This window comes from Mobula birostris, chromosome 21, assembly GCF_030028105.1.
Source record: "Mobula birostris isolate sMobBir1 chromosome 21, sMobBir1.hap1, whole genome shotgun sequence".
Lineage (NCBI taxonomy): Eukaryota > Metazoa > Chordata > Chondrichthyes > Myliobatiformes > Myliobatidae > Mobula > Mobula birostris.
The window spans coordinates 15,913,640-15,928,056 of record NC_092390.1 but is presented as its reverse complement, the minus strand read 5'-3'; the positions used below and the strand labels follow the sequence as shown (position 1 = coordinate 15,928,056).

General features: G+C 46.7%; 1 protein-coding gene across 3 annotated transcripts in view; it reads right to left on the bottom strand.

Annotated features, from left to right (window-relative positions):
• The window catches only part of LOC140185618 (CREB3 regulatory factor-like), a 97,833-nt gene extending 85,353 nt beyond the window's left edge, over positions 1-12,480 (bottom strand). For all 3 annotated transcript variants that reach the window (XM_072239034.1, XM_072239033.1, XM_072239035.1), the window contains exons 1-2: positions 12,374-12,480; positions 157-240 (exon numbers count right to left, since the gene is read on the bottom strand). The gene's annotated coding sequence lies outside the window, so the exon portion shown is untranslated. The remainder of the gene's footprint in view (positions 1-156; positions 241-12,373) is intronic.
• Positions 12,481-14,417: the final 1,937 nt, after the last annotated feature.

Sequence of the window (14,417 nt, the reverse complement as noted above, 5' to 3'; positions counted from 1 at the left end):
CAGACAAGCACAAACTGAACCTCTTCCCCACAGCGTTACCTTAAATAGCCCTGCACTCTGCAGCTGAAACTCCAGGTCAAAGCAGAGGAACCCGTATGCATGAAAATCCCCACCATACAACTGTAACGGCAACTCCAAGCACCAGGGACTACTCACCATCACCTCTATACCTTCCCTCCACACCACCAGTTGCACCAGCACCGATCCGGTCACAGATTATTGGCAGTTTACGGAAAGGATCTGTGAAAAGACAGGCTCAGATTTAACAAGCATCGAACACTCTCCAAACAAAAATGGAAGCTGCTCCTGTAAAACTGAAAGCTTAGTAATACCGAGTCTTGTTTTTTTCCCTAAATAGACACGGGCTTCCCCAGTTTGTGAGCAAGCCTCAGCTTGAAACATGCAGTTTGCAGAGAGCGTTGGGACATATCAATTCCCTAGATTGATTTCTGATATTGGCAGGTCCTACAGTCGACTCGTCTATACAACCTGTCATCCACCATACCTCTGCATCCCGAAACAACCCGACTGCCTCCCTCAACCTCTGCTATTAAAACAGGCACATTAAAAACTCCACTGGAAAAAAAACACTCAAGTCTTGTAATAATGACTTTATATTCACTTTTCAATTATAAACAAAACTGTTTCACAACTCCCTTCAGGCTTTAGATAACAAGGAGAATCTTCAAGAAAAAAAATGTATTTCATCAGATGACATTTTAAACATTAAAAGGCAATTAAAAATTACTTTTCAGTTCACAGCTGAAGGTACATTACATTAAAATTGGCTGCATGCGCTTTGAATTATTCCTGGGGCAAGGGTGGGGGGGGGGGGCGCGGGAATGTAGGAAATTTTAAAAGGCTGCATTGTTATTTCAGACTTATCCAGGCATCGATATTCCACAGTTCACTCACTGATTTATCAAAATATTTATGTCTCTCCCAATTCACATCGCTCACTTTGTCCAAATTTGCATAGAGATTAGTAGTATTATGTAAAGAACTTTTTTTCTCGTCAAACTTCTCATCAAAATCCCTCAAAAAACTTCTGACTGAACTTTGAATGGCTGGTATTGATGATACAATTTTATGAGGAAGGGGGCATTTTTTTTTAGGTAATTGGAGGAAAGTATGGGAGGGATGTCAGACGTAGTTTTTTTTTTAAAAAAAGAGTGGTGGGTGGCTGGAACATACTGCCGGGGGAGGTCGTAGAGGCAGACATATAGGGATGTTTAAGAGACTCTTAGGCACATGGAAGATAGGGAAAAAAAACAGAGGGCTATGTGGGAGGGAAGGGTCAGATTGAACTTCGAGTAAGTTAGGTGGTCAGCACTACATCGTTGGCTAAAAGGCCTGTACTGTGCTGTACTTCCTTATGCCCAGGCACACGGTCACTCTGATCTAGTTCTCCCCACCAAGCCCCAAAACAGAAAATAAAAACAAGATATTGGAGCAGAATTAGGTCATTTGGCCCATCGTAACTGCTTCACCATTTGATCATGGCTGATCCATTTTCCTCTCAACCCCATTCCACAGAACACTACAGCACAGAAAACAGGCCATTCAGCCCTTCTGGTCTGTGCCAAAACATTTTTCCATTAGTCCCATTGACCTGCATCCAGTCCACAAACCTCCAGACCTCTCCCATCCATGTACCTATCCAATTTATTCTTAAAACTTGAGTGAGCCCACATTTGCCACGTCAGATGGCAGCTCATTCCACACTCCCACCACTCTCTGAGTGAAGAAGTTCCCCCTAATATTCCCCCTAAACCTTTCCCCTTTCACCCTAAAGCCATGTCCTCTCATATTTATCTCTCCTAATCTAAGTGGAAAGAACCTATTCACATTTACTCTGTCCAAACCCCTCATAATTTTTATAAACCTCTATCAAATCTCCCCTCATTCTTCTACACTCCAAGGAATAAAGTCCTAACTTGTTCAATCTCCCCCTGTAACTCAACTCCTAAAGACCCGGCAACATCCCAGTAAATCTTCTCTGCACTCTTTTTTCTGCTGTCTGCTCCCCGTAACCTTTCACACCCTGACTTACCAAGGATCTATCGACCTCCACCTTAATGACCTGGCCTCCACAGTCACCTGTAGCAACAAACTCCACAGATTCACCACCCTCTAGCTAAAGAAATTTCTCCTCATCTCCATTCTAAAAGGACACCCCTCTATTCAGAGTTAACGTCCTCCGGTCCCAGACTCCCCCACTATAGGAAACATCCTTCCCACTCTTTCTAGGTCTTTCAAAATTTGATAGGTCTCAATAAGATCCTCCTTCATTCTTCTAAATTCCAGCGAGTACAGGCCCAGAGCCATCAAACACTCCTCGGATGGTAAGCCTTTCAGTCCTGGAATTATTTCTGTGAACCTTCTCCGAATCCTCTCCAATGTTAGCAATGTTGACCTAAAACTGCTCACAATACTCAAAGTGAGGCCTCACCAGAGCCTTTTAAGCCTCAACACTCAATCCTTGCTTTTATATTCTTAGTTCTCTTGAAATGAATGCTTGACATTGCATTTGCCTTCCTCACCACCAATTCAACTGGCAAATTAACTTTTAGGGAATCCTGCACAAGGACTCCCAAGTCCCTTTGCACCTCAGATTTTTTGAATTCATTCCCGGTTTAGAAAATAGAGTACAATTTTATTTCTCCTACCAAAGTGCATGGCCTAACATTGTATTCCATCTGCCACTTCTTTGCCCACTCTCCTAATGTGTCCAAGTCCTTCTGTAGCTTCTCTGCTTCCTTGAAACTACCTGCCCCTCCATCTATCTTCATATCGTCCGCAAACGGCCACAAAGCCATCAACTCCATCATCGAAATAATTGACATACAACAGACTAGAAGGGCTGAATGGCCTGTTTTCTGTGCTGTAATGTTCTATGGTTCTAAAAAAAAAAAAAAAAAAATCGCTCCCAACACCGATTCCTGCGGAACACCACTAGTCACCGGCAGCCGATCAGAAAAGGCTCCCTTTATTCTGCAGGAAGGTGGATCTCTCTCTCTCTCTCTGCGGATGCTGCCTGGCTTGCTGAGTGTTTCCAGCATTTTCTTTTTTTATTTTCAACATTTCCAGGTTTCTATAGCCTTTTTTAAAAAAAATTTGTAGTCTCTTCCCAGAAAATTATCTGTATAAAACTTCAATGCGAAATTCTATTAGAGACTCTTTGGAAAGATAATGAGGAATAAAAGCCAATATGAATTTGAATAAACTAAATGTAAGTGACATTACTCATCAACCCACTGATTTACAATGTTTAAAGCATCAGCGCTCTTCTTTGTGAATAAGGATCCGTCTCCAAATGAATCCCATTTAAACACTCCAGAATGGAGCTGAGGATCCATTGAACAAAACTAAAATTATAAATACTGGCAGAGGAAATATTGAAGTCACTGCCAGGTTCTTAATTCTGGAAAGGAAAGGCACGTCTCTCGACAAGCAGATTAAATTCCTCCTTCCCACTCTCCATGCAATTTAGACACATCCCCTGGCTGCTGAGGTGTTTGTGATGGTTGGGGATTGGAAGAGTGTGCGTTGAACGGGACAAATAACACAGACTACAGTACAGCTGCACTGCACAGACTGAGAAAGGACACAAGGTCAGACAGAGAGGAAATTAAACACTCCCATATCTAACACAGCCTGCAATCTGGTGCGTTTATTCTCCGGGAATTCAGATCAGTCCAGTTTCATTTTCCACTGTCAGTACAAGCTGGCTCTTATCATGAGTGCTCAGAGTTTCTCTTTCACATTTCTCCTCCCATTCCTATCTCTCAGCAACACCACTAGAGTCAGCTGGGTAGACTCCGACTCTCCAGGACATGGGCACCATCCCCAAAGTGACACCCCCACCGCAGTGCCCAAGGAATACGGCAGTGTTACCGGGCCGGTGGGGGGGGGGAATGATGTGCAGACGTTTAACTGATATCCCATCTGAAACAGAATGTATTACAGCACTGGACTGGCCATTCGGCCCACAATGTTGTGCTGACCTCGATGCCAATTTATACTAAACATCCCCCACCAGATCGCTCCATTGCCTTCATATTCATGAATCTGCTTAAAAGCCTCTTAAACTTCACCAAACTCCTACTATTCCAGTAAGCCTGATAATCTTTAACTCCTCGAAGCTGCAACTTTCACAGTAATCCGTTCCTGGTAGCTAACACTTCCTGCATTTAAAAAAAAACAAATTGCCCCTCATGCCACCTTTAAACTTCCCCCTTCTGACCCTTGAAAACACATGGCTGTTGTTTGACATTTCTACCCTGGGGCAAAGATTTTTCAAAGTCTGCTTTCAAAGTGGATGCAGTGGGTTATTTTGAACAGCTGAGAAGATTTCCCCAGGACTAACAGAACTACCAGCATCACTACTATACCATACCAACACCACTCTCTTGCAGCAGCTTGTCCCCTACTAATGGCTGGTACACTTTGACAGTAAATTCACATCATAACACACGCAAGGTGAAAATTATTTTGAAAATTAAAATGAATTCAAATTTTAAAAAAAACTGCAGTTGCTGAAAACCTGAAATAAAAGCAGCAAATATTCCGCAGGTCAGGCAGCATATGTGGGGGTGGGGGGGGAGAGCGTGCACTTGGAGTACTATACAGTATTCCATTTTGGTCACCCTATTACAGAATCCAAGGATTACAGGAACAGCAGCAGTTTGGTGGAGTTTAAGGGGGTTGTAAACAGAGCCGTGAATATGAAGGGAGTAGAGGGATCTGGATGATACAGAGGAGGAGGATGTTTAGTATAAATTGGCATCAAGGTCAGCACAACATTGTGGGCCGAATGGCCTGACCTGTGCTGTACTAGGTTCTATTTCAGATGGGATATCAATTTAACTCTTCCCCTCCCACCAGTAAATTGCACCACACCCCCTTCCCCCTTGGGTGCTCTGCGGCGGGGTGTCACTTTCAGGACACTGCCCACGTCCTGGAGAGTGGGAGTCTAACTTGCTGACTCCAGATAGAGAACCCGAGGTGTGGAGAACAAACAGAAGAGATTTATCAGGATGCTGCAGGCATCCGGGGCTATGTGCTACAAGGAACGGCAGGACAAACATGGGTCATTCTCTCCGGAGCGTTGGAAGTCGAGGGGAAATCCAACAGAGTGTTCTTTTTAACGTCATGAGAGGCATACAGACAGTCAGGATCCTTTCTGCAGGGTAGAAATGTCACACACCAGAGGACACATCTCTAAGGTTAGATGGGGAAGTTCAAAGGTAGAGTGAGGGCCAAGAGTTTTTTAAAATTCTAAAGTAAACACAGTGGTAGGTACCTGGCTTGGGTTTACCACAGCAATACTGGAAGCAAGCAAGGGTCTCGGTCTGAAACATCTACCATGTATTCCCCTCTATAGATGCCGACTGGCCTACTGAGTCCCTCCTGCGGTTTGCGTGTGTCACTCATGATCTCCAGCAGCTGCAGAATCTCGTGTTTACGGTGGAGCTCAACAGGATTTTAGATAGACACGTGAACGTGGAGGGAATGGGTGATGTACACAAGGAGGACATTTAGTATAAATTGACATCAAGATCAGCACAACATTGTGGGCCAAATGTACTGTCCTATGGTCTACGAGTTAATGTTTCAGGCAGAAGACCCTTCATTACATCCATGTTGACTTTGTTCTTCTCTCAGATGTCACCAGACTTCCTAGCCATTTCCAGCTTCTGCCCCTTTCCTTCCCAGTCCTGATGGGTCTCAGCTCAAAACATCGGCCGTTTATTCCCCTCCATAGACGCTGCCTGACCTGCGACTATCCTCTCACAGTGTGTGTGTGTGTGTGTGTGTGTGTGTGTGTGTGTGTGTGTGTGTGTGTGTGTGTGTGTGTGTGTGTGTGTGTGAGTGAGTGAGTGAGTGAGAGAGAGAGAGAGAGAGAGAGAGATATTGATTGATTCAAGGTTTCCAGAATCTCTTGCATTTATGTTTTCCAACAGCCTCTATTTTAATTGTATTGTTCAAGTTGTTCTTTGAAACATTTCTGGCTTTTTTTCACTCTGGACACGACTCATCCGATGCCCACTCCTGGTCACTGGTTACTCTGCCCTCAGCTCCCTACCATATGACTTTCCACCCAACATCATCAATGTGGGCATTTCCAGGCACGTCACGGACTCTCTCTTGGAGCAAAGTTCTACACAAACTGACCACAGACGATGTCAGGCTAGCTGCCTCGGGGTGGGAGCAGTGCAAGTATTTAGGGGCGGACGAGAAGAGCCCAGAAACTTGCATACACCTGAAACTTGCATATACCCGAACAGGTTTGGGCTGGAGGTGGTCAGGGAAGGGAGAAAGACAAGGAAAGGGTATGAAGACAAATAAAACTCAACACAGAGGGACAGTCCCTAAGATATAGGGGCAGTAGGAAGCCATTCAGCTCCTTCATTCATTCATGGCTGATTTATGTTCCCTTACAACCCCACTTTCCTGCCTTCTCCTTTGATGTCATTTGATGTCATTACTAATCAAGAACCTATCAATCTGTTTTAAATATACTTTGGCCTCCACAGCCATCTGTAAGAATGTCAATTCACCATCCTCTGGCTAAAAAATTCCTCCTCAGCTATTCTACAGGGACACCCATCTGTTCTGAGGCTGTGCCTTTGGTCCTAAACTGTTCCACTATAAGAAATACCCTCTTCTCATCCACTCCATTTAAGTCTTTCAATATTCAATAGGTTTCAATGAGATCCCCTCTCATTCTTCTAGACTCCAGTGAGCGCAGGCCTGGGGACATCAAACAGCGAGTCGTCAGACTGTAACCCACACAAGTCAGATACACCCTGGCTTGGTCTGGCATCTGCTCTGCCCAAGAGCACAAGAAATTGCAGAGAGCTTTGGACACAGCTCAGCACATCAAAGAAACCAGCCTCCCCTCCAAGGACCGTCGACACCTCCCACTGCCTCAGGAAAACAGCTAACATAATCAAGGACTACTTCAACGCCAGATACTCTCTCTTCCACTCCCACCCATCAGACGGAAGATACAAAATCCTGTAAGTATAGACCATCGCAGGTTCAAGGACAGCTATCGAAAGGGAAAATCATGATCTGCCAATCTGCCTCACCGTTTCCCTTTCACTTTCTCGTCTCTGTAACATAATACTCTGCATTCTGCTCTCGTTTTTAATGGAACACAGGGAATGGAAATTAGCAAATCCTGTGAAATGGGGGGAGATTAGAGAGTGAGATCTTGTAGGAAAATAAAAATGTGGTGAGATGTGCAGCTATGATAGGGCAATGATAGTAAACCTCATTCCGATTCTCTTCCAAAGCCATGACCACCAACACCCTCACTAACAGTGGCTTTATTTCATTAGGAGTTTGAGAGGTCTTGTTCTGTCAAAGACTTCCGCAAATTGTTACAGATGTACTATGGAAGGCATTCGAACTGGATGCATCACCATCTGGTAAGGACGGGCCTCTGCAAAGGATTGGAAAAAGCTGCAGAAAGCTGTAAACTCGGCTAGCTCTCACGTGGGCACTCACCTCTCCAGCATCATGGACATCTTCAAAAGGCAATGCCTCAGGAACAATATATTACAAAGGACCCCCCCCACAAACTCCCAGGACAGATCCCCTTCTCATTGCAACCATCATGGAGGAGGTATAGGAGAACAAGGACATACACTCAACGTTTTAGGAACAGCTTTTCCTCCATTCCCATCAGATCTCTGAAAGGACAATGAACTTTATCCCACTACCTTTTTGCCCCTTCGGCACTACTTAATTTCTTATTGTAACTTATAGTTTTTTAAAAAAATTATGCATTGCAATGTACTGTTGACACAAGACAACCTATTTCACAGAATATGCCAGTGATATTAAATCTGGTTCTGATTCCATGATTCTACACTAGTACCCTGGCACCTTCACCAATCCAGACTCCAACCCTCTCCTTCTACCACTCTCCCCCACCCCCTCAATTTATGCCACTATTTACCGGAGTGAAAATGTCCTCCCACCTGCAGAAGGTTCCACCAGCTTCGCCTGACTCCCATAAGGACCACCATGACGGAGATGGTCACCAATACGCACCTTCCTACACCTCTCCCACTTTCCAATCATTTCCCATTCGCTCTCCTCGGTGTCACTTCCCACAGTCCCACCCTCTTCCCGATTACCTGACTTGGCCCATTTTTCTCCACACATTTTCTTCAACACATTTTCCCTACTTCCTTCTATCCAGCTGGATCATATTCACCTCTGTGACCACAGTCCTGTCTGTTCCCACTACTCCCAAACTCACTTTCTGCATTGCAATCTCAAACCCTCTCCCCTCAGTCTCCAGGATTCCCACTTTCTGGCACTGCCCTGGTTTACTGTGACAGAATTGGAATCAAGTTTATCATCGCTGACGTGTTGTGAAATTTGTTGTTTGGCCGTCCCCCATTCATATTCTACTTAGAAAATTAGCTCAAATTTGAATAGATTCATAGAGTACTACAGTAGAGAAACAGGCCCTTCAGCCCACCTAATCTGTGCCAAACTATTATTCCGACTAGTTCCATCTACCTGCACCTGTACCATAGCCCTGCATACTCCTCCCATTCATGTACCTACCCAAACTTCTCTTAAAAACGTTGCAATTGAATCTGCATCCACTACTTCTGCCGGCAGCTCGTTCCACACTCTTAAACTGAGGATGTTCCCCCTCGCGTTCCTTAAATAATTTAATGCTGTTCCCATCCCCAACACTGCACGCCATCTTTTGCCACTACCAGAGGCATGTCCTTGCCACCTTTCCTCCAGTGATCCCTTCTTTCACCCCAACACCACCCCTCCTGTTCTGGATGCCCCCGTCCCCTGTCCCTGCATTTTACCAACTACTGCATGGAAAGTTAAGCTTTTAAATCTAAGGAAACCTTGGCGTCAGCAGCAGCCCACCTCCAGAACTCTGAGGCACAACAAGTGTATCCTGGTAGAGGGACTTTCCAGCATCCTGTGAGATTCCTGGAAATAAGTCCCCAGGCAGAGAGGAGGAGCAAGTCACTGCCATTCACAACAATGAATCTCCTAGACTCATTCCCTTCTTCCCACTCTCTCACTGGATACATCCAGCTCCAAAAACAACATCCAACTCCTTGAGTGCATTTAATTCTAAAACACCACAGCTCAGTACAGACCCTTCTGCCCATCAATTTGTGCCAACTTTCTAAACCAAGATCAATTTAACCTCTCCCTCCTAAACAGCCTCGGTTTTTACTCTCATCCAGATGCCTATCTAAAAGTCTTATAATTGCCTCTAACTCTACCACCATCCCAGCAGCAAATTCCACACACCCACTACTCAGTGCAATAAACCCACCTCTGACATCACCCGCATACAATCCTCCAAATACCTTAAAATTATGTCCCCTCATATCAATCATTCCTGCTCTGAGAACAAGCCTTTGACTGTCCATTCTTCATCATCTTGTGCACCCCTATCATCCTCCTTCAAGATATTCTGAGAGTCAATACAAAAGATTCTGCAGGCATCGACACGCAAGGTGCTGTTGGAACTCAGCAAGTCAGGCAGCGTCATTAGAAGGGTACAACCAGTTGACGTTGCTGATGTAGGGTCTTGGCTGAAATGTTGACTGTGTGCTGGCACTGGCCAACTTGCTGAGTATCCCAGCATTGTGTGTGTTTGCATTGCTGGGTGACTCGTTTCATCGCTGGTAGAGTTTCTAACAAATCCAGGAAGGGGAAAAAACATCCTTCTCATTTCCTGACCGGCTAAACCTTTACTCTCTGACTGTGAACCCCACAATCTCCTCTAACCTCAGATCCATTTCTTCCAACTTCAGGCAGTGTCTGTCATTAAGAACTCCCATTGCCCAGGACATGCACTTTTCTCACTGCTGTCATTCGAGAGGAGGGACATTTCAGAACAGCTTCTTCCCCAACACCTTCACTTTTCTGAATGGACAATGAACCCATGTACCACCAGCCCTCTGCATCATTCCCCTTTCTTCCTACTAACTTGATGCATTTTTTTGTATTTATTTATAGTTTTTATGTTGTGCTGTTTTAAAACAACACTTCACAATACACGTCAGTGATAATGAACTTGATTCTGATTAGTCTGATATCCACCAGGAAAGTAGTTCGGATTTGAACGGGTTTGTTAGAAAACTACTGAACAATAAAAAGGGCAAAAGTGACTGAGTCTGTCTCGGAAAGGGCACACCCACCCCTCCCTCCTCCTCAGAATCCCATGATATATAGAGAATTACAGTATGACATCTTGAACAAAACGCTGGAGGAACTCAGCGGGTCAGGCAGCATCTATGCAAATGAATAAAAATCGACATTTCAGGCCAAGGTCCTTCTTCAGGAAGAGAGGAAGATGCCTGAATAAAGAGGAGGGTGGGGGGCTGGTGGTGGATATAGCAGGAAGGAAGAAAGGTGAAGCCAGGTGGGTGGGAAAGGTAAACGACTGGAGAGGAAGGAATCTGACAGGAGAGAAGAACAGACCATGGGAGAAAGGGAAGGAGGAGAGGTGAACCCGGGGGAGGTGTCAAAGAGGTAAAAGGCCAGAGTAGGGAATAGAGGGGGAGGGTGGAGGTGAAACGATACTCCTGCCGTCAGGTTGGAGGCTACCCAGTATAAGGTATCTCTCCTCCACCCTGAGGGTGGCCTCATCGTGGCTCAAAAGGAGACCACAGACCGACTAAGTTTGAAAGACATGGAAAGACCGACTAAGTTTGAAAGATGTTCCGTTCAGGTCACCTCATTATGGGAATGATGTGGAGAGGCTGCAGGGGAGATTTACCAGGGTGCTGCCTGGATTAGGGAGCATGTCCGATCAGGACAGGGGTTACACGAGCTGGGGCTTTTCTCTTTGGAGTGAAGGAAGATGAGCGGTAACTCGATAGAGGTGTACAAGGTAGACTGGATAGGCAGTGAGTCTTCTCCCGGGAAAGATATGGCTAATACGAGGGGGCATAATTTAAAAGTGATTGGAAGGTGTTGGAAGTACGTGCGAGGTAAGTTTTTTTTAAAGTGCACGGAGTGGTGGGTGTGTGGGGGTGGTGGCAGAGGCAGATACGTTAGGTACATTTCAGAAACACTTAGATAGGCAGATGGACGACAGCAAAACCACGTAGGAGGGAAGGGTTAGATTGATCGTAGAGTAGGTTACCATGTCTGCACGACATTCAGGGCCAAAGGCCCCGAACAGAATCCAATCAGTGGCATATGTCATGAAATTTGTTGTTTTGCAGCGGCACATTGGAATACATAATACAACTATAAATTACAACAAGGAACATGCTTTCAAATAAATTAAATAGTGCAAAAAGAGCAAACACCAGAGACATTAAAAATAGTGAGGTTCATTGTCCATTCAGAAATCTGACGGCGGAAGGGAAGAAGCTGCTTCTAAAACACTGAGCTCCTGTCCCTCCTCCCCGATGGTAGCAACGAGAAGACGGCATGTTCTGGATGGTGGGGGATATCCTCAATGATGGATGCCGCTTTTTTCAGTCTCTGCTCAATGACAAGGGAGGGACAAACCAATCTACCGCAACTTAGAAGAGAGAAAGTAATGCGCTTGCATCCACTTGGAACGGGGGAAATCCCCACAGGGTTGGGCCAGCGCCAGGAGGTGGAGTTCCGCGCAGAGTATTTAAAAAAGCGGCCCCTCCGATCAGGGGTCAGAGAGGGTGACAGTGGCTGGGCCTCAAAGAAAACAAGGCGCAAAGTTAACTCTCTGCACCGAAACTTTTAACTCCCGACAGGCGAGCTCAGGAGTATTTTACCACTAAGAGTTCACTTTGGGTGGGGTGGAATGACAGAGGGGCGGGGTAGGCGGGTCAGGCTTTGGGCTTTCAGAGAGAGGTATTCGGGAACGGTACTTGTCCGGTCTGTAAAGGGCAGTCGAGGAGTCCGGCCTCCCCAGCTTTAAAGGACTCTGAGGGAGCCGGCCCTCCGCAGCCAATTTCCGCCCCGCTCGCAGCCTGAACCCGGAGTCGGTGCGAATTCAACTCGCAGCCACTCCATCCGCCCGGGACCCTGTCTCCCCTCCCTGGAACATGCACAAATTAGCAACCACCTTCCTCCCAATCCACAGAGTTCGGGGGAAAAAAACGTTACAGAGGGCGAGCAGCCGGTGCAGAGTTCCCGGGAGCTGAACGGGAAACGAAGGCGCCCTCGAGCCCGGGCTGGGGAGGGTGAAGTCGGCTAATGGGTGGTGGGTAGTGAAGTCAGCAATGGGATCCGAAATCACCCCCTCCCCTCCGCACCCCCTCAAATCACGAAATAGATGAGGGCCAGACGGCAGGCGGACGGGGCTACAACACTGTCACGGCGACAGTAACAACGGCGCGGCCGGGACAAGGCAACAGCGTGAACTTACTTTTCAGCAGGTGCGAGAGGGGACTCGCCGTTAACTGGGAACCTCGGCCACCCTCCTCCTCTCCGCTCGCTAGCTCCTGCCCCAATTCAGCTGCTCGGTTTGTTTTGATTCCGTGTAGCTGATCATATGACCGGCTGCTCGAACCCTCCCCACCCCCTCCATTCCCCTGTCACATGCTCCCTTGTCACTCGCTGAATTAAAGCGGCGATGCCTGTCTGTCCCACGGCGGCGGGTGTCGCTCCCTGCCGCTTACAGGATGGAAAATAAATTATTAAACCCCCCCCCCTCAATTCCAGCATCTGCAACACCCCTTCAACAACAGCAAACGGATTTGCAGGAATAACGGAAGGGAGAGGTGGGAGAACCAACCGGAGATAAATGCGGTCCAAAGTGCACAGAAGTGAGAGAGAACAGAGGGATACTGGCTGTGCCTCTGGGTGACGGGGCAGGGCGAGTTCTAGGAACCCGGGAAATTGCGCACAATATTACTGGGCTCTATTTCACCCCCACATGTGAGGGTTGGGGAGAAATTTCTGCGCCAGGGTTAGACAGGGGAAACCGTGCCATCTCTTCTCGCTACTACCATTAGGGCAGGAGGTACAGGAACCTCAGGTCCCATCCCACCAGGTTCAGGAACAGTTATTACTCTTCAACCATCACTCAACTCAACTCTGAACTGATTCCACAACCTACAGACTCACTTCCAAGGACTCTGCAACTCGTGTTTTCGGTTTAAAATTTGCAGTTTGTCCCCTTTCCCTGTAAATACAAGAAAATGAATCTCGAGGTAGTATATATAAATAAATCACATGAACTTTGAACCTTGAACTGTATTTTCACTGGATCGGGGGGGGGGAGGTTGGGAGGAGCTGTTTCAGGATCTGCGGGAGTCCGATGCAGGTATGAGTTGATAGGGAGCGGGCGTTTGAGGGAGAATACTTTCAGTACAAGAGATAGCTATGGCCCAGAGATGGCTGCTTGTAAGAGTGGTGAAACAACCAGACAGGGGAAGAAACTCATTGGCAGGGTTCTGGGGAAAGAGTGGGGCGGAGGCAGTGGCTGACGAGGGACTGGGAAACAGGCGACGGCCATCTGCAGGTCCCTGTACAAGTAAATTAAATTTAAACTATTAATCATTAAGAACCCTCACCATCCGGGGCATATCCTGTCCTCATTACTACCGTCAAGGAGGAAGGAGTGTGCCGAACACGCACACTCAGTGTTTTAGGGGCAGTTTCGTCCCCTCTGCCGTCAGATCTCTGAATAGTCCATAAACACCATCTCACAGCCCTGAAGAAGGGGCTTGGCCCGAAACGTCGACTATTTGTTCCTTTCTACAGATGCTGCCTGACCTGCTGAGTTCCCATGTGTGTTGCTTTGGATTTCCAGCATCTGCCAACATTTACCTCACTGTTTTGCACTACTTTCTCCCTTCTCACGTTGGTACTTTGCCCCCTGGTATTTAACAATCCTACTCTGGGAGGGAATCTACCCTCGAAATTCTATAAACTTTTATCATATCTTCCCTCAGCCTCTCATGCTCCAGCGGAAACAACTGAAAGTTGTCCAACCTCTCCTTACAGCTCATGCTCTCTAAACCAGGCAGCACCCTGGTGAACCTCTTCTGTACTCTCTCCAAAGCCTCCACATCCGTCCCAGAACAGGGCAGCCAGAACTGCATGAAGCAATCCAATTGTGGTGTAACCGAAGTTTTGTACAGCTGCCACATGACTTCCTGACTGCACTCAATCCCCTGACCGACAAAGGCAAATAAAGAGGGATGCAGGAGAAGTTAGCTCTAGTCGTTACATATACATTGAGGCGGACAGCGAGATGCGTCATTTGCGTCAATGCTCCGCACAGTCTGAGGATGTGCTGGGGGCAGCTGGCAAGTTCTGCCTGCAACACAGCATGCCCACAACTCACTGGCACTGACCCGTACATCCTTGGGATATGGGAAGAAACTGGAGCAAACCCAGGTGGTCATGGAGAGAGCGTACAAACTTCTCTACAGACAGCGGCGGGATTAAGACCTTTAGACATA